The following is a 20288-nucleotide window of genomic DNA, read 5'->3' on the forward strand; positions in this document are numbered from 1 at the left end:
CTCTGTATATTAATGAGGAGGTAGACTGTAAAGAAATTAGAAGTGATGGAATGGATAAAACAGAATCTGTTTTTGGTCAAAATCACTTTGAGGAAGAAAGCTAACAGAGGCTCCAGTGGGCTAGTGCTTGGGGTATGCTACAGACCACCAGGATCCAATCTGGATATGGATAGAGACCTCTTTAATGTTTTTAATTAAATAAATGCTACTGGGAATTGTGTGATTATGGGAGACTTTAATTTCCCAGGTATAGATTGGAGGACAATGCTATTAATAATGGTAGGGTCCAGATATTCCTGGATGAGAAAACTGACAGATTTCTTCACCAAATAGTCACTGAATCAACAAGAGGTGATGCCATTTTAGATTTTGTATTAGTGAGTAGTGAGGACTTCACAGAAGAACTGGTCCTAAAGGGCATGAGCTAATTCAATTTAAACTAAATTGAAGGATAGACAAAAATAGATCTGCAACTAGGGACAAACTTTAATAAATTAAGGAAATCACTTAGGGAAGTGAACAGGATAGAAGAACGCAAGGATCTGAATGTGGAGGAGACTTGCAGAAGCTAGCTAAGGCCTGCCTCCCAAGCAAGAGCAAAACATTCATAAGGAAGGGTTGCAAACCAAATTTGATGATCAAGCATTTTAAACACGTGATTAAGAGAAAGCAGAAAGCCTACAAGGAGTGGATGATGGGATGGATCACGAAGGAAAGCTACCACTTGGAAGTCAAAGTGTAGGGAAAAAGTGAGAACTGCCAAAGCCAAGCAGAGTTGGACCTTACAAAGGAGATTAAAACCAACAATAAAATGTTCTATACTGATATAAATAAAAAGAAAACAAGGAAAGAAGAAGTGAGACTCCTAGAGACTGAAGATGGGGTGAAGATTAAAGATAATCTAGGCATGGCTCAACACCTAAATGAATACTTTGCCTCAGTTTTTAATAAGGGTATTGAGGAGCTGAGGGACAGAATGAGGAATAATGGTCTCAAGTTGCAGTGGGGGAGGTTTAGGTTGGATATTAGGAAAAACTTTTTCACTAGGAGGGTGGTGGAATCTCCTTCCTTTGAAGTTTTTAAGGTCAGGCTTAACAAAGCCCTGGCTGGGATGATTTAGTTGGGGATTGGTCCTGCTTTGAGCAGGGGGTTGGACTAGATGACCTCCTATGGTCCCTTCCAACCCTGATATTCTATGAGTCTATGGCAGTGTCAATGTGGCTAATAGAAATGAGGATATGAAAGTAGAAATTACCACATCTTAGGTGGAATTCAAACAACTTATTGGGATGAAACTGGATAAACTCCATCCAAGAATATTAAAGGAACTGGTACATGAAATCATAAGTGCCGACTTCTGCGGGTGCTGGTGAGTGCTCTGCCCTGCCCCCCCAATTCCAACCCCTTCCCCAAAGTCCCCGCCCCAACTCTGCCCCCTCCCTGCTCCTATTCCCACCCCTTCCCCAAATCCCCACTCTGGCCCCGCCTCTTCCCCACCTCCCCACCACGTTCCCGCTCTTCCCCCTCCCTCCCTGAGCTTGTTACACCGCAAAACAGCTGTTTTGTGGTGGCAAGCACTGGGAGGAGAAGCAGGGACACAATGCACTCAGGAGAGGAGGCAGAGGTGAGGTGAGCTGGGGTGGGGAGCTTGGCTGCCAATACCAATTTTTCTCTGTGGGTGCCCCAGAGCATCCACGGAGTTGGTGCCTATGCATGAAATAGTAAGCCCAATAGCAAGGATTTTTAATGAATCTGTAAACTCAGGAGTTGTACCCTATCACTGCAGAATTGCTAATATAGTTCCTATTTTTAAGAGAGGGGAAAAAAGTGATCCAGGAAACTACAGGTCAGTAAATTTGACCTCAGTAATATACAAGGTCTTGAAACAAATTTTGAAAGAGAGAGTATTTAAGGGCATAGTAAACTGGGATAAAACACAACGTGGTTTTACAAAATGTAAATCATGCCAGATCAACCTGATCTCCTTTAAGAAGATAACTGTTTTTTTTTACATAGGAAATGTAGTAGATCTAATCTATCTGGTTTTCAATAAGGGATTTGATACAGTTCCACATGTGAAATTATTAGTTAAATTGGAGAAGGAGGGGATTAATATGAGAACTGAAAGATGGATAAGGAACTGGTTAAAGGGGAGACTACAACACGTCATTCTGAAAGATGAACTGTCAGGGTGGAGGGAGGTTATTAGTGGAATTCCTTGGGGATCGGCCTTGGAACCAAACTTATTTAACATTTTCATTAACAACCTTGGCACAAAAAGTGGGAGTGTGCTAATAAAATTTGCAGATGACACAAAGTTGCATCCGATGAAGTGAGCTGAAGCTCACAAAAACTTATGCTCAAATAAATTTGTTAGTCTCTAAGGTGCCACAAGTACTCCTTTTCTTTTTACAAAGTTGAGAGGTATTGCCAATACAGAGGAGACTCGGAATATCATACAAGAAGATCTTAATGACCTTGAAAATTAGAGTAATAGAAATGGAATGAAATTTAATAGTGCAAAGTGCAAGGTCATGCACTTAGGGACTAACAACCAGAATTTTAGCTATAAGCTGGGGATGTATCAGTTTGAAGTGACAGAGAAGGAGAATAACCTGCGTGTATTGGTCGATCATAGGGTCCAGGCTGAGGGGAGATATGATCGCACTGTATAAATACATCAGAGGGATAAATATCAGGGAGGGAGAGGAGTTATTTAAGTTAAGCACCAATTTTGATACAAGAACAAATGGATATAAACTGGGCATCAACCTGTTTAAGATTGAAATTAGATGATGGTTTCTAACCATCAGAGGAGTGAAGTTCTGGAACAGCCTCCCAAGGGGAGAAGTGGAGGCAAAAACCCTAACTGACTTCAATACTGAGCTTGATAAGTTTATGGAGGGGATGGTATGATGGGACTCTGCCTACAATAGCAGGTGGCCCATCGGTGACTGCTAGTAGCAAAAGTCTCCAACTCCTAGAGATGGGACACTAGATGGGGAGCGCTCTGAGTTACTACAGAGAATTCTTTTCCAAGTGTCTGGCTGGGGTCTTGCCCACATGCAATTGGGGATTGGGAAGGAATTTTCCCCAGGTCAGGTTGGCGGAGACCCTGGGGGCTGTTTGCCTTTGTCTGCAGCATGGGGCATGGGTCTCTTGCAGATCTAAACTTGTGTAAATGGTGGATTCTCTGTAAGTTGACATCTTTAAATCATGATTTGAGGACTTCAGTAACACAGCCAGAGGTTAGGGGTCTGTTTCAGGGGTGGATGGGTGAGATTCTGGAGCCTGCAATGTGCAGGAGGTCAGACTAGATGATCACAATGGCTCCTTCTTGCTTTAAAATCTGAGTCTATAAATGGGTGTTTTGTTGATCATGTGAGTTCTGTGGTGCAGTACATTTACTTGTACTGGGTGTTTTGAGTACCACTATACATTCTGCAATATGTATGAGGAACTAATAAAGATGGGTTTATTTTCAAACAATAGTACTTTATTGAGTGAGACAACAGTGCAAAAGAACTCAATGTGCAAATAACGAAGGACAATACAATACTAATTTCTAACATAATTTAATGGAACAAAACTTTAAAATGAGAAAGGCAGCTAATAACAAAATAACATATCTCTGTATTTTGGCTACACAGACACCAACCATGGCTCTAACAGGTCAGTGTAGGTGAAGCTGTGGCTGTCCCCCAGGGTAGAGGGACAGGGTAAGGATGCAATCCATGATGTCCCAGTGAATGTTGGGGAGTGTAGGGAGCTGCCCCCATAAAGTTCTCCGAGGACTGCAAAAGATGGCGAATCCGTGACTGTTGGACCTGTAGGTCAACTAGAGTCTGCAGCATCTGCGTTTGCTGCCTGAGAAGCCCCATTATGTCCTGGTGCATCTCCCTCTCCTTTTTCTCCTGGGACTCCTGGGCCTTTCTCCATTTTCTCCAGCTGTCTCTGTCCCTCTTCATGCCATCTGCCAGGCCCTTTGTTTGCAGGGAGGTTCAGTGCAACCCTGGCTTGCAGGACCTTGCTGAATGTACGGAATTGAGGTTACATCTTTTTCTCTTCTGTGTAACTTGTCTGGGTAGCTTTCCCTCACTATTTTATCCTTGAATCTGGGGCTTTTCTAGTAAATACATTTTTTGTTTATTTTTACCCCAAGCAGGTCTCTGTTGTGCAAATGGTGTGTGCTGTGTTGTTGGCAATCCCTCGAGGTTGAGGATGTTCTCTTTCACAGGTTTTATTTTTCATGGGTCCTTTGGTGACTGAGGAGTCCGATCCTTGAGCCACAGACTTGTTAGCACATGTTGCAGGTGGTGTTGGAAGACAAGGTTGTGCCATGATTGCTGCATGACAGTTGTCTTTCCTTTCTTTTCTGAAGTTTTTCTGTGACCAGGGCAAGGTGATTTTCCTCAGAAGTGGATGTTCCCTCCCTGACAAGTCTTGGCCAGTTATCCTCTCCTGGACTGCTGTCTCCCAATACTACATCTCTTGATGTTTATCTTAAGGGTGTCTTTAAAGCGTTTCTTTTGGCCTCCCCATTTCCTTTCTCCCTTGGTGAGTTGGGCGTACAGCAGTTGTTTTGGTAAGCATATATCAGATATGCACACACAGTGCCCGCTCCACCTCAGCTGGTGCTGGATAATCAGGGCCTCAACACTGAAGATGTTGGCCTCTGTGAGGACACTGACATTAGTGCGATGATCCTTCCTCTTTATGTTGAGGATCTTTCAGAGACAGTGTTGGTGCTGGCGTTCCAGGTTTTTCAGATGTTTTCTGTAGGTCACCCAAGTCTCACAACCATAGAGGGGAGTTGGGATTACCACTGTTTTATAAACTAAAAGTCTACTATGTGTTCTGATGTTGTGATTGTTGAACACCTGGTGAGACAGTCTGCCAAAGGCAAGGCTGGCACAGCAAATTTCGTGCTGAATCTTAACGTCTATGTCTGCCCTCCATGAGAGATGGATGCCAAGGTAGGCAAAGTATTCTACATTTTCCAGTTCTTCTTTGTTGATGTATATCTTCCTCGCTAGCTCTGATGATTGAATGAGGAATGGCTGGTGGAGAACTTTTGTTTTGCCAATATTCAGAGTTAACCCTAGGCTTTTGTAAGCTTCAGAGAAGCAATTAAGGGCTGTTTGAAGATCCTCCTTTGAGTGTGCAACTACAGCACAATCATCTGCATACTGGAGTTCGAGTTATTGTTGCTGCTATTATTTTAGTTCTGGCACGGAGATGAGAAAGGTTGAAGAGGTTGCCGTCAATCCAATATTGGATGCCAATGCCCTGTGGTAGATGGTCTTGGGTTAATGTTTTCATGGCTGCTAAGTAAATGGAGAAAAGGGTGGGTGCCAGTATACATTCTTGTTTTACACCAGTTCGGATGACACAAGTGTGATGTATCATTCCATATTTATGAAAATATGCTTAGGATATGAATATTACAACTGAGATATACTTTATATAAGGTTTCAGAGTAGCAGCTGTGTTAGTCTGTATTCGCAAAAAAGAAAAGGAGTACTTGTGGCACCTTAGAGATTAACAAATTTATTTGAGCATAAGCTTTCGTGAACTACAGCTCACTTCATCAGATGCATTCGCTGGCTCATGTGAGATATCATTGGAAAGGTTATGATTTAATGAATGTGATTATCATATTTGTATGCCTCTATCATTTCTGTATCTGAAATTAGAAATATTGACTATGTATCTGTATTTCAACTATGCTACTTTGGTTGATGCCCCTTGCTAACACTTCAGGTACAACAATGAAAAAGGCCGACAGTGCTGATGGCCCATCAACAAGAGACAATGGACTGTAAAAGAGCTTAGTCTTCCTGTGAACCTGTGGGTCAGTGTAGCGGGGCAGTTGCCCCACTTTGGCAGATAAAGGGTTAATAGCAGCCCTTGGAGCGACTGTGCAGAACCCAGCCAATCAGAGAAGGCTCAGAAGCAGCCAGTCAGGGCCAGGCTGGGCTCTATATAAAGGCTGCAAAGCAGAGGAGACAGGAGTCTCTCCCTGACAACCAAGGGAGGAGGACTGGCTCCCAGGGATAGCACCTTAGATAGAAGAAAAGGAGTACTTGTGGCACCTTAGAGACTAACAAATTTATTAGAGCATAAGCTTTCGTGAGTACAGCTGTAGCTCACGAAAGCTTATGCTCTAATAAATTTGTTAGTCTCTAAGGTGCCACAAGTACTCCTTTTCTTTTTGCGAATACAGACTAACACGGCTGCTACTCTGACACCTTAGATAGAGCAGCCCTGGGCAGGCTCAGGGGAGGAGAGGGAAAGCTCCAGCCTGATACCTGCTAGGCTGAGGCCCCTGAAGGAAAGGGCTGAGAAGGTGCTAGGGCCAAAGGGAAGTGGCCCAGGGAGCGCAAACAGTAGAGGGGAGAGAAGGAGGGCGGGACATGGCTGCTGCCAGAGGGTCCCTGGGCCAGGACCCAGAGTAGTGGCCGGGCCTGGGTGGGTCCCTCCCTCCCCCATTACGCTGCACTTGGCCATGGAAGAGCGTGGCCCAATACAGACTGGCTTGCCACTGAGGCAAAGGGCTAGATTTTGGGGCTGCAGTTGGCCACGAAGGCAGGTGCAGACTGAGCACTGCTGATACACCCCGGAATGGGGGAGAACAGCACAGCTGTGTCCAGAAGAGGATGCCGCAAGCCAGGGAGCAACACGGGTCCCAGACAGCACCGAAGAGCAGAACAAGGGGCGGGACACCAACTGCAGAGGGCACTCCACAGCTAGGACAGAGTTAATTCCCAGACAACCATCAGGAGGCGCTGTGCCGGTGAGTCAGCGATTTGTTACGGTCAGCTTGTGAAGAATGGCTACAGGGGCCCTACAGCATCCGGTGGTCTGGTCACCTGATTCTAAAACATTACCTGGGACTTCTTGTAACTTTTCACTGTAAGGGAAGGGGGGGTCAAACTAGGGAAACAAAGGACTCCCATGTTATGCAAATCCTATTTTAAGGGTGGGGAGTGAGGTAATCCTGGTCATGAGTTCTCCCCTGCAACCCCACCCAAGATGACTGCTGAAAATATCTAAGACTGAACTGCAGGAAAGAACTGAACCCAGGCTGGAAGGGCCTCTGGCCTGTGAAGATGATTTTTAGAACCACATTTAGGGTGAGAACTTGCATGGAATCAGTTTCTTTAGTGTATTAAGTTTAGTTTTTGGGCTCTGTTTTATTTTCTTAGTAATCTGCCTTGTTCTGTCCGCTACCTCCTTAACTACTTAAAATACACCTGTTATAGTTAATAAATTTATTTCTGGTTTACAATATAACCCAGTTTGTGTGATTTCTAACTAAGGGGCGAGAAGTTGTGTACACCTTCCTCCGCATTGAGGGAAGAGGCAAATTTCATATAATTTTGGGTTTGTACTCCAAGGGGGGTGGACATCTAGATGCTGTGGCAAGCCCCTTAAGATTAGCCTTCTCTCTGTGCAGTTGGGTGTGGCCCTGCCTGTGTGCTTGGCTGGAAGAGGCTGGGGAGCCTAGCCCAGCAAGGCTAGTACAGGGGACTCAGGCTGGCAGATCAGTCTGACTCTGTGGCATCTCAGCACACCAGGTGACATCCCAGGGGGTCCGGCCCATCACAAAAGGGCTCAGAGGTAGAGCCACTGCACAGAATGGATGCAGTCACCTGGTCGTGGAGGAGTCTTATAATGGTGATAAATTTGCTTGTGCAGCCAAACTTTGACATGATTTTCCACAGAGCCTCACGGTTGACAGAGTCGAAGGCTTTGGTCAGATCAATAAAGGCCATATACAGCTCCTGGTGGTGTTCTTGACATTTTTCCTGGATCTGCCTGGCTGTGAAAATCGTGTTGGTTGTGCCTTGTGATGGTCTGAAGCCGCACTGGGACTCTGGAAGTACTTCCCCTGCAAGAGGGAGCAGGTGATACGGTAAGATTCTAGCAAGAATCTTCCCAGCGATGGAGAGGGCAATGCCTTGACAGTTGCCACAGTCAGCCCTGTCTCCCTCTTTGAAAATGGTGACAATGTTAGCGTTACGTAAGTCACCAGGGATTTCTTCGGTGCATCACATTTTGAGGAGCAGCAAGTGAAGCTGGTTAGTCAGTGTTTCTCCCCCCACTTCAAGTACTTCAGCTGGTATGCCATCAGGACATGGTGCTTTATTGTTCTTCATTTGTTTAATTGCTTTGAAGACCTCCTCAGGTGTTGGTGGGTTGGCAAGAGATTCCCAAATTGGGTGCTGAGGGATGGAATCACTGGTGTCATCAGTCACATATGATTCTTGATTTAGAAGCTTTTGGTCATGTTCAGGGCTGGATTACCCAATAGGCAGACTAAGCACGTGCTTAGGGCACCAGCAAAACAGGGGGCACCAAAAAAAAGGTTTTTTTTTAAATTTGATATTTCAAAAAAAGCATTGAAGTAGTCATCATGGGGAAAAATCAGAACTTTGTTAGACTTCCTTACACTCCACTTCACACTCTTCCCCCATTTTTCTGTTCTCTTTTTATTATTTATCCCCATCTAAACCAGGGGGGCATCTTACTAACGTAGATCGAAATAATGCGAGGAAATCAGATCCTGTCACGTATTGCAATAAATTTGTTTTATTATTGATATATTCTTCTGAGTTAAATGTACTTGATTTGTTTTTTCTTATATAAAAATAGTGTATATTGTGTAATTTGATTTGTTTTTTTTTTAGTTCCGATAACTGAGATAAGGGGCAGGATGAAACGTAACCAACTGAGTGGAGCACAGAAACATAAACTGGCAGAAAAAAAGAAACAAAAAACTAGTGAAATTTTCCAAAATCTTCCAAAGCTGACATTTTTCAAAGCAAATCCACCAGAAGCAACATCTTCTCTCAGTAGCACAGACATCGTTCCAAAACCTGTAGGTGTTTCAGAGACTGACCCTTCTTCTATTGGTGAAACAAACAGCATTCCAGAACATGTGGCTGTGTCAGAGACTGTAACTGATCATCCTGTGCCTGGTGGTAAAAGAGACATTGTTTTAAAGATGTGAATGTGTCAGAGACTGAACCTGCTCATGCTGTAAATAATAGGAGAAAAGGTCCTGATATGTGGGTTGATTTCAGTACTGATTATGTAGCTTACTGGATAGATCGTGGACCAAATGACTGTCAACACCACACTGGGCCATTTGAGAAATCACATTGGACTTTTACCAATGGCAAACAAACAAGATATTGTCCACAAAAATTATTTTTCGGCATGAAAGCGAATGGTGAGCAATACACTCGAGAATGGCTACTGTATTCAGCATCAACAGGGTCTGTGTACTGTTTTGTTTGCAAACTTTTTGCATATAAATTTTCAACATCCCGGTTTGCTGCAGATGGATTTAGTGACTGGTGGAATACTGTTTTAATTGAACATGAAAATAGCACTATTCAGACATTCAATGTTTACATATTTAAATCAAAGACAGGGCTTTGGATTGACACAAAAATTGGAAGAACAAATTAAAGGGGAGCGTGAATACTGGCAACATGTCTTGCAGCGTGTTATAGCTGTTGTTCAAACATTAGCTGAATATGGTATGCCTTTCCGGGGATCAAATGACACATTTGGATCATTGCAGAATGGAAATTTCTTGGGATTGTTGGAGCTTGTGGCTCAGTTTGACCCATTTTTAGTAGGCCATATCTCAAAATATGGGTATGCTGGCAAAGGTAACCCATCATACTTATCCAAGACAATATGTGATGAACTCATTGGTCTAATGAGTCACCAAGTTTGTTCAGCTATTGTGGATGAAATAAGTACTACTGGGTACTTCAGTTTATCTGTCAACTCTACACCTGATCTTTCACATATTGATCAGTTGAGTATTGTACTAAGATACGTGTCTCCCACAGATGGAAAACCAGTTGAATGATTTATAACATTCCTCAATTTGAAAAGCCACACTGGTGAAGAAATGGCAAATCAAGTACTGCATTATCTGTGCCAAGTTTGCAAAATAGATTTCTCAAAGTACAGAGGTCAATCTTATGACAACTCTGCCAACATGTCAACATATCAAGGAATGCAGAAGAAGCTCTTAGAACAGAACAAATATGCCATATTAATACCATGTGCTGCACACTCTCTCAATCTTGTTGGCCGCAGTGCTGTTGATTGTTGTCAGGTGGCAGTAAGTTTTTTCTCAACAGTCCAGTTACTTTATACATTTTTCTCTGCCTCAACACACGGTTGGGCAGTTCTTAAAACATATTTGGGCAATGATCGTGTGTTGAAATCTTTCTAATACTCTCTGGGAGGCACATGCGGTGGCAAAAAGTGCAATTCTGGAGTCATATTCAAAGATTATGGATGCATTAGAAAGTATAGCGGAAGACCAATCACAAAAGGAGAAACTATATGAGAGGCAGAAAACATTGCAAACAAGATGCAAGAACTAGAGTTTGTATTCATGTTGACCAAGTGGAATGAAATTTTACAACACTTTTACCACACAAGCTCTCCAAGAAAAAGAATTGGATTTGAAAACATGTGCAGACCTCTGTCAATCATTACCAGACCACTTACACGCTTTGAGGAATGATTTCGAAAGATTTGAAGACATATCAAAAGAGATCTTGCCTGATTCTAACTACAAAGAAGCCCAGTCCCGCAAGCAAATCAGGAAAAAACAAGCAAATGATAGCATTGAATCCTAGAGACAAAATTTTGCATATCTACTTACTATGCTATAATTGATTCACTTGAAGCTCATATGAAGAGGAGAGGTGAAGTGTACAAAGTATCAAGTAGATTTTCTTTTCTAAACAACATGGACTTATCTGACGAACAATATTCACAAGGTTCCCAAAAGCAAGTTGACTCATACCCTGTTGACTTGAACATGAATCTCTGTGGAGAAGTACGGCAGTTCCACTGTTATATGTGCGCAAAGTTTAATGAAGCGGGAAAAAATGAAATTCAGTCACATTGATCTTCATGACAAAATACTGAAAGAGGGAATACAATGTATATTTCCAAATGTAGAGATCGCACTACATATTTTTCTAACATTGATTACTAACTGCTCCGCAGAACGCTCTTTTTCTCAGCTGAAAAGAATAAAAAACCCTCAGGGAACAACAATGTGTCAGGACAGACTTGATTCACTTTCCCTATTGTGTATGGAAGCAGACCTGCTTCGTCAAGTCAGCTTTGATGAATTTATCCAGAATGTTTGCAATCAGAAAATCTAGAAAGAAGCTATTTTAATTTCAGCATAATGTAAGTTTTGTCATTTCAAAAAATAAAACTTTGTTACAGTATAGTATTTTTATTTTGAATTGCATATGGGGGGGCACCATGATCTTTTCAGTGCTTAGGGCCTATAAAGGTCTTAATCCGACCCTGGTCATGTTCCTTCCATGGTGCTCTTCGGTGGATTAGTTATCTTTAAGAAGCATCTTCAGAGCTCAGAGGTGTGAGGCCACATGAGCTTAGTCCATACAGCAGGGGTCTCAAACTCATTTTACCTTAGGACCAGTGCCAGTCCTATAATCCTCCCAGCGGGCCAGTAATGTCACTTATGCCCTCAAAACTCTCCCCCCCAAAACTCCACCCCCCAGCTGGCTAAGGCTCTGGGAGGGAGTTTGGGTGGGGGAGGAGGTCTGGGGTAGGGGATTGGGGTGCAGGCTCTGGGTGGAGTTTGGGGGCTGGAAGAATGTGGGGAGGGGGTGCAAACTCTGGGAGGGAGTTTGGGGGCTGTGGGAAGGGGCAGGGGCAGGCTCTGGGAGAGAGTCTGGGGTGGAGGGGGTATGTGGGGAGGGGATGTGGAGGTGCGGCGCTTACCTGGGGCTCCAAGGCGGGGTGGGCCAGGGGACCTCCACATGCTGCTGCCCCCAGACACCTCCCCTGCAGCTTCCCATTGGCCTCAGGGGTGCTCAGTGCAGGAGCAGCGCACAGAGGCACAGCTCCACCCAACCCCGGGGCTGCAGGGAGGGGCCGGCAGCCACCTAGAGCGAGCAGGCGGAAGCCGGTCAGCTCTGCTGCGTTGCTGGTGGCGGACACGTGGGGGGGAGGGAGCACCCGGGGGTGGCAGGCGGGGCCAAGGGGGAGACCCAGACCCAAAATTGCTGGAGCCCATGGGCCACATTGGGGATGTCTCGGGCCGCAGATGGCCCATGGGCTGGGAGTTTGAGTCCCCTGCCATACAGGGTCTTTGTCTGTCAAAAAAACCTCCACATATCATGTCTGTCAGCGAATGTTTGGATTTCTTTTACTTTGTCCCACCATTTGTTTTTGATTTCTCAGAGCCTTCTTTGAACTTCAGCTTTTAGGTAATTGGAAAGGGCTCTGCTTCTGACTGGATAGTGGTTGGTTTTGCCAGTCACAAAGCTTTTTCTCTTCTGGTCCAAAAGGGCTGTAATCTCAATAATGTTGTTGTTGTTGTCAAACAGTCCTGATGGCAGCAGGTAGCAAGGCCAATGGGTTCCTCATAAACCACGTGGATGGTCTGTTTTAGGGCTTCACAGATTTCTTTGACACTTGTGTTGTCATTTCCAGGTGTGCATATGGCCAGTTTTTCACTTGGGAGTGTTTGAACGTTCTCTTGGTGCACCGAGGATTGAAATATTTGGATGTGTTGCCATCTGTGTGATCTGTATTGCTTTCTGTGTTGCGGTGCAATTCTGATGGATATGACGGACCTCACCAGGTGGTGGTCAGTCCAGCAGTCATCAGCTCCTCTCATGACATGGGTGATTTGGACATCTCTGTGACCCTGTATTCTTACATTGGCATAGTCTAGGAGGTGCCACTGTTTTGAGTGGGAGTGTTGCCAAGTTGTTTTGTACTTGTTGCTTTGTCTGAAGATTGTGATCACAAGGTCATGCTTTGCACATTGGTTCATCCAGCTTGGTCTACAACTCCTGCCTATGAATTTTTTCCCCTTTCTTGGGATACAGGCTTCCGATAGCTTCTGCAGCTTTGATTTAAAGTAATCCCAGGCCGCCTCTACCTTTAGAGCCATAAATTCTTCAGTCCAATCCACATCCCTAACTAATTTCTTAATTTTTGAAAGTCAGCCCTTTTGAAATCAAAAACCCTAGTTGCAGATTTTTTTGTTAATCCTTCCGTTCAGTTTGAACTGAATTAGTTCATGATCACTTGAACCAAGATTATCCCTTACAACCATTTCTTCTGTGAGGTCCTCACTACTCACCAAAACCAAATCTAAAATGGCATCCCCTCTAGTCAGTTCAGCAACTACTTGATGAAGGAATCCATCCATCAGCTATCGCATCTAAGAAAATCTGAGCCCTATTATTATTACTTGCACTCGTCCTCCAGTCTATATCTGGGAAGTTAGTCTCCCATGATCACACAGTTTCTATTAGTATTTACTTTATTAAAAACATTAAAGAGGGCTCTATCCATATCCAAATTAGATCCCGGTGGTCTATAGCACACCCCAAGCACTATCCCTTATACTGAGTTATGTTGTGTTGGGCTGCACTTTGTCTGGTACCTTGCCCTTGACCTTACCACCATGGGGGACCCTACCAGGAGTACAGGACTCCAGAAGGCATCGCTCTTAAGGTCTTACGTATATGAAAATTTCTCCACCACATCAAGGTGGCAGCCTAAGGAGAAGGTGTGTGCTGCAGTGAGCTGAGAACTGGGGACAGGTTTCACAGCTTCTGGGTGATGAACCAGAGGGGACTGGGCCGGGTGTCTGGCTGTTCAGAGCTCAGGGAGGACAGATTTAGGAAGACTTGGGTCTGAAAGGGCTGTTGGGGTCACCCTGACAGGAGTAACTAGGCTGGTGAGAGCCAGGGTGAAACCTGTGCTTGTGGGCTGGCTACTGGTATCAGGGCTCTGAGCCAGAGCCACATAGCTCCAAGGCACCCCAAAGTTACAGAATCCCTTTCCAGTCTGGGTGTCCCCCAAACATCACACCTTCCCTCAATTCCCCCTTGTGCCCAGAAGGACAGATAAGTTCTCCCACAACACACTGTAAAACAAATCCTAGAGCAGGTCATAGAATCGTAGAATATCAGGGTTGGAAGGGACCTCAGGAGGTCATCTAGTCCAACCCCCTGCTCAAAGCAGGATCAATCCCCAACTAAATCATCCCAGCCAGGGTTTTGTCAAGTCTGACCTTAAAAACCTCTAAGGATACAGATTCCACCACCTCCCTAGGTAACCCATTCCAGTGTTTCACCACCCTCCTAGTGAAAAAGTTTTTCCTAATATCCAACCTAAACCTCCCCCACTGCAACTTGAGACCATTACTCCTCATTCTGTCATCTGCTACCACTGAGAACAGTCTAGATCGGGGTCTTAAACTCAATTTACCTGAGGGCCAGTGCCAATCCTCAAATCCTCCCAGCAGGCCAATAATGTCACTCATGCCACCCAGAACCTGCCTGCCCAAAACACCACCCACCTCCCCACTTGCCTAAGGCTCTCGGAGGGAGTTTGGGTGCAGAAGGGGTGAGAGGTTGGGCTTTGGGAGGGAGATTGGGTGGGGGAGGGGGTCTGAGGGTGCAGGCTCTGGGATGGAGTTTGGGTGCAGGCTGCAGGCTCTGGGCTGGGGCAGGGATGCAGGAGAAGGGGTTGGGGTTGTAGGCTCTGGGAGGGAGTTTTGGGGCCGGGGTGTGTGGGGAGGGGATACAGGCTGTGGAGAGGGGGTGGGGGTGCAGGCTCTGGAAGGGGATGGGGAGATGCAGTGCTTACCTAGGGCTCCAAGGCGGGGCAGGCTGGGGAGCCCCCACACTCTCTACTGCCCCCAGGCACTACCCCGCAGCTTCCAATTGGCCACAGGGGCACTCGGGGCGGGGGTAGCGCACGGAGACACAGCTCCACTCCACCCCAGGGCTGCAGGGAGGGGCTGGCAGCCATGTGGAGCGAGCAGGCAGAAGCCGGTCAGCTCTGGTGCGCTGCCAGTGGTGGGCGGAGCCCCGGGCCATTGTACATTGCCATTGGGAGGTGTGGGGGGGAGTGCCCGGGGGCAGTAGGCAGGGCCAAGGGAGAGACCCGGCCCCAAAATTGCTGGAGCCCCTCGGGTCACATTGGGGCAGTTCTTGGGCCGCAGATGTCCCACAGGCTGGGAGTTTGAGACCCCTGGTCTAGATCCATCCTCAAGGTCATCTCACTGCAGCATAAAGGCATCTAGGAGTTCCCCCAGTAATCCTCGTGACGCACATGGGGGATGCAGTGCCAGTGAAGATGCAGGTCTGGAGCCTAAAGGATAGCGAGGCATTGTTCTGTTCAGTATTGCACTGCCTATCCCCTAGGTGCCCTGCTGCCCAGTGCAATTCTCAGGCCCACAGTAGGTGGCCAGGTTCCTTATACAATGCAGCGGGAGAGAGAGGTGCCTACAGAAGAGCTGTTCGGGAGCCAGCATGTTGAGCAGGGAGCTGCCTAGGCTAGCTCATGGGAGATGCTAAGGAGAAGTGGGGGGCACAGGTGTCTAAGCAGCTGCTGGGCCAGAGACAGGCACCTCCTTTCATTTGCGTCCCTCAGCAGCAAACCCTTTTCTGGAGTTAGGCATCAAACCAAGGCAGCTAGTTAGGAAGTCCCCCCAGACAAACCATCTCCTGCTGGCAGCATTGTACCATGTCAGTCTCCGGCTATTAGAGAGACAGGAATATCTTTTATTGGACCAGCTTCTGATGGTGATAGAGACAAGCTTTCGAGCTCCACAGAGTTCTTCTGCTGTGCTTATTCAAGCAACTCTCATCAAAGTCAGGGGAAAAAAGAAAAGGAGTACTTGTGGCACCTTAGAGACTAATAAATTTATTTGAGCATAAGCTTTCGTGAGCTACAGCTCACTTCATCGGATGCTGTAGCTCACAAAAGCTTATGCTCAAATAAATTTTAGTCTCTAAGGTGCCACAAGTACTCCTTTTCTTTTTGCGAATACAGTCTAACACGGCTGCTACTCTGAAACCTGTCAAAGTCGGGGGAAGTTTTCTTTGGCTAAGGATAGCAGGATTGAGTTTCCCTGGTCTGCTATTCTGCCTTGGCAATAGCCAGTACCCAAAGCTTCAGGTGAAGGTTAAATCCACATAATGCCCCTGATTGGGTACATGAGGGTTTCGGATGGGGAGCAGAAAAGTCCTCTTCAACCCTCCAAGTGGTAAGCTGATGCATTGAATTGCTTATGGTGTAGTTCTCTGTGTAACATTTCCTAGGTGATCAGAATAATCTTCAAATCTGTAATTTATAACATGAGGATCTGCACTAACTTCCTGAGACTCCCATATTTCCTTCACAGTGAGTTTGGCTGGCTGCTTCTATTTTTAAGCTGCCAAATGGAACATATCTGGCCTAGGTTTGCTTGCAAGTGATGCTGTTCTCAGTAGCATAATCATGAATACTGGGCTCAGCTGCTAGGCTTTCAAATCCTGACAAAATCTGTGGGTCACTTGTCCCACAAGTTTTCTGGACTTTGAGCAGGGGAGTACAGTCAGGTTTAGACACTGGTTTACGTTTTTGTGAATGTTCATTGTGAGGACAGTATTGCCCTTTCAGATATCTAAGGGGTATGTATTCAGATGGGCTGAAGCCTGTCCTCCATGTTGCAGGTGCACTCTGTACCCACCAATGAGCCTGCTTTTTTGTACTTGCAAATGAGTAGTCCTGGCCCAACTCCACAAAAGGACATAGGAGCCGCAAGGCTCAGTGTCTCAGTGCCTAACTTTTAGGTACCTAGCAAATCACCAGCACACCACTGTAATCCACAAAGCCTGAGTTGGCAACCAGGTTTTTGATACAGTGAATAGGTGCTTTAGAATGTGATCCACAGAAGCCAGCATGCGAGTTGGGGAGCCACCTAAGGTAGCCAATGAAAGATTCATAGATACTAAGGTCAGAAGGGACCATTCTGATCATCTAGTCCGACCTCCTGCACAGCGCAGGCCACAGAATCTCACCCACCCACTCCGACAAAAAACCTCACCTATGTCTGAGCTATTGAAGTCCTCAAATTGTGGTTTAAAGACTTCAAGGAGCAGAGAATCCTCCCTCACATGACCCGTGCCCCATGCTACAGAGGAAGGCGAAAAACCTCCAGGGCCTCTCCAATCTGCCCTGGAGGAAAATTCCTTCCCGACCCCAAATCTGGCGATCAGCTAAACCCTGAGCATATGAGCAAGATTGACCAGCCAGATACTACAGAAAATTCTTTCCTGGGTAACTCAGATCCCATCCATCTAATATCCCATCTCAGGGGATTAGTCCTATTTACCCTGAATATTTAAAGATCAATTACTTACCAAAATCCCATTATCCCATCATACCATCTCCTCCATAAACTTATCAAGTAGAATCTTAAAACCAGATAGATCTTTTGCCCCCACTGCTTCCCTTGGAAAGATGCCAGCAAGCAGGAGGGGGTGTGCTAAGCCCTGCGCCCCCATGGAGATAGACACCTACGTCTGCTTAGCAATCCCCAAATGCAAACTCCTGTCCAGGAGTCCAGCAGCTTAGGTGCCTACATCGTTTCTTGTGAGAATGAGTTAGGTGCCTGCCTCCCTCCACATAAAATGGACAGAGGAGGGAAAAAAAAAACAACCAAATCCTGTCAAACTAGCTTAATATCTTTTTTCAGGATTACGAATTTGGTTGACAAAGGTAAACCATTGATGTGATATATAGCAGAACCCCATTTATCTGATCTAATTGGGACTGGGGCCAGATTGGATAGTCAAAAATTCTGATTATCCAGATAAAGGGAAAGTGTGAGGCTGCAGTGCCATCTAGCAGTCACAGGAGGGACTGCCTTCTTCTGGACTTCTGTGCGCTGGTTATTCAGTTAATAACGAGAGGCAAATAATTAGGGCCCTAACTAATCTGGTCTTTTGTATGCTTTTACCCTATACTATCAGATTTCATGGGGGAGACCAGATTTCACAGTCCGTGACACGTATTTCATGGCCGTGAATTTGTTAGGGCCCTAATTATTTGTAATAAGTGCAGTCTCACACTTTCTCAAATGGGGTTCCTGACCCAAAAGGTAGCCGTAGGGGAGGTCACGGTATTTCCACACCTACTTCTGTGCTGCCCCCGAGCTGAGCGGCCGGAGTGCGGCGGCTGCTGACCGAGGGCCCAGCTCTGCAGGCAGCAGCGCAGAAGCAAGGGTGGCAATACTACCATACCATGCCATCCCTATATCTGCGCTGCTGCTGGTGACGGCTCTGCCTTCTGAGCTGGACTCCCAGCCCGCAGCCACCACTCTCCAGCCGCACAGCTCCAAAGGCAGCAACCAGAAGGGTAGCATTACCTCAACCCCCCTACAATAACCTTGAGACTGCCCCACAACTCCTTTTTGGGTCAGGACCCCTATAATTACAACACCATTAAATTTCATATTTAAATAGCTGAAATCATGAAATTTATGATTTTTTAAATCCTATGACCATGAAATTGACCAAAATGGACTGTGAATTTGGTAGGGCCCTACAGATAATGGAGGGTTGGATAAATGGGGTTCTACTGTACTTAGATTTCTGAAAAGTGGACAGAGGAGAAGCCACGACCCATCTTATAGCTTTTAGCTCAGTGGTTAGAAAGGTCACCTGGGCTGTGGGAGACCCACGTTCAATTCCTGCCCTTAGCTGCGTGGGGGAAAGGTGTTAGGATATAGGTAGTCAGGCCTGTCTGTAAAGAACTTAGGTGTATTCTTATCACTTGGCTCGTTAGAGGTATAAAAGAAAGAATCAAAATCACTGTCTGCCGGTGTAAGGGCCTTCTCTTCCTGTGACAGTCTGAGGCCCTGTTCTTAGGCCAAGGCTTTTGGCTAAGCAGCGATAAGCTGGGAAGTGACCGGTCACCTCCTCACATTCCAAATTAGTCACATTGAAAGAAGGTGCTATTGGGCTGTTAGGACAGGATTGTATTCCTGTCACCTCCAGAGAAAGGGAAGTGCCTAGAAAATGTAAAAGGAAACTTAGTTTGATAGCATCCTGTCTGGCAAGAACTCACTTATCAATAGCTGGGATGTGAAATCCTCATTTCTGTTTCAGAGTAGCAGCCTTGTTAGTCTGTATTCGCAAAAAGAAAAGCAGTACTTGTGGCACCTTAGAGACTAACACATTTATTAGAGCATAAGCTTTCGTGTTTTTTCCACCAAATGCATCCGATGAAGTGAGCTGTAGCTCACGAAAGCTTATGCTCTAATAAATGTGTTAGTCTCTAAGGTGCCACAAGTACTGCTTTTCCTCATTTCTGTGTTTGTTCTATCACTGTAGTCCCCATTTCCCCATTGTTTGTCTGTATAATCTCTGTCTGGTTCTGTGATTGCTTGTCTGCTGTATAATTAATTTTGCTGGGTGTAAACTAATTAAGGTGGTGGGATATAATTGGTTAAATAATCATGTTACAATATGTTAGGATTGGTTAGTTAAATTTCAGGAAAATGATTGGTTAAGGTATAGCTAAGCTGAACTCAAGTTTTACTATATAGTCTGCAGTCAATCAGGGGGTGGGTGTGGGGGAAATTGGAATCATGTTTGGCTAAGGGCAGGAATGGGAACAGGACACAGGTGTAAGGCTCTGTGGTGTCAGAGCTGGGAAAGGGGACACTAAGGAATGGAATCATGCTTGCTGGAAGTTCACCCCAATAAATATCAAATTGTTTGTATCTTTGGACTTTGGGTATTGTTGCTCTCTATTCATGCGAAAAGGACCAAGGAAGTAAGTGGGTGAAGGAATAAGCCCCCTAACATCTTGGATGCATCACATCAGACAGGTGAGTGGCATCCTGTAAGTCCCCCTCCCCAACAGTCCGCGCAGCTGCTTGGAGGGGGTATCGTGAACTCTCGTGATGGTAGTTGCGGGTTCTGGCAAGCTAGGGTAAAGGATTTTTTGGATAAATGGATAAGGAAGAACTGGGACCCATACCAGGTGCAGGGGTCAACCTGGGATGAGATGAAAAAGGAAAAGGAGGCAGTATTAGGGCACCCAGAGGGATGGGGGGTGGCTGAGGAGCCCACCCTCCTTGGTATATAGGTAGTGGAAGAAGGTCCCTGCCCATAGGGCCTGAATGCCTTCCAGGGAAAGGAGGCACTTCAGTCTGCTTGTGAGAGGTTTGAAGTAAGGGCAGCATTATGGGACGCTGCCAGGAATCTTTCAAGTTTGGTGCTGCTTCAGCAAGGGCTGCTGAAGGGTTGTTAATTAGTTAGGGGTAGTTTAAGATTTGGCACAACAGGGTTTATAGTCAAAAGCAGAGTTAACAGACTACCTTTAGAGACTAGAGCTGGGACTTGGTCCTGGGGGAGTGGAGAGGAAAAAAAAAAAAGTTTCAAAGTACAAAATGGCAGGAGCAG

General features: G+C 45.7%; 1 long non-coding RNA gene across 1 annotated transcript; it reads left to right on the top strand.

The window, feature by feature from the left end:
• The first annotated feature begins 5620 nt into the window (after nt 1–5620).
• LOC122457500 lies at nt 5621–19967 on the top strand. Its single transcript, XR_006277059.1, has 3 exons — nt 5621–5631; nt 14478–14482; nt 19708–19967. It is a non-coding gene; the product is annotated as an uncharacterized LOC122457500 (long non-coding RNA).
• Nucleotides 19968–20288: the final 321 nt, after the last annotated feature.

Source organism: Dermochelys coriacea, chromosome 25 (genome assembly GCF_009764565.3).
Source record: "Dermochelys coriacea isolate rDerCor1 chromosome 25, rDerCor1.pri.v4, whole genome shotgun sequence".
NCBI lineage: Eukaryota > Metazoa > Chordata > Testudines > Dermochelyidae > Dermochelys > Dermochelys coriacea.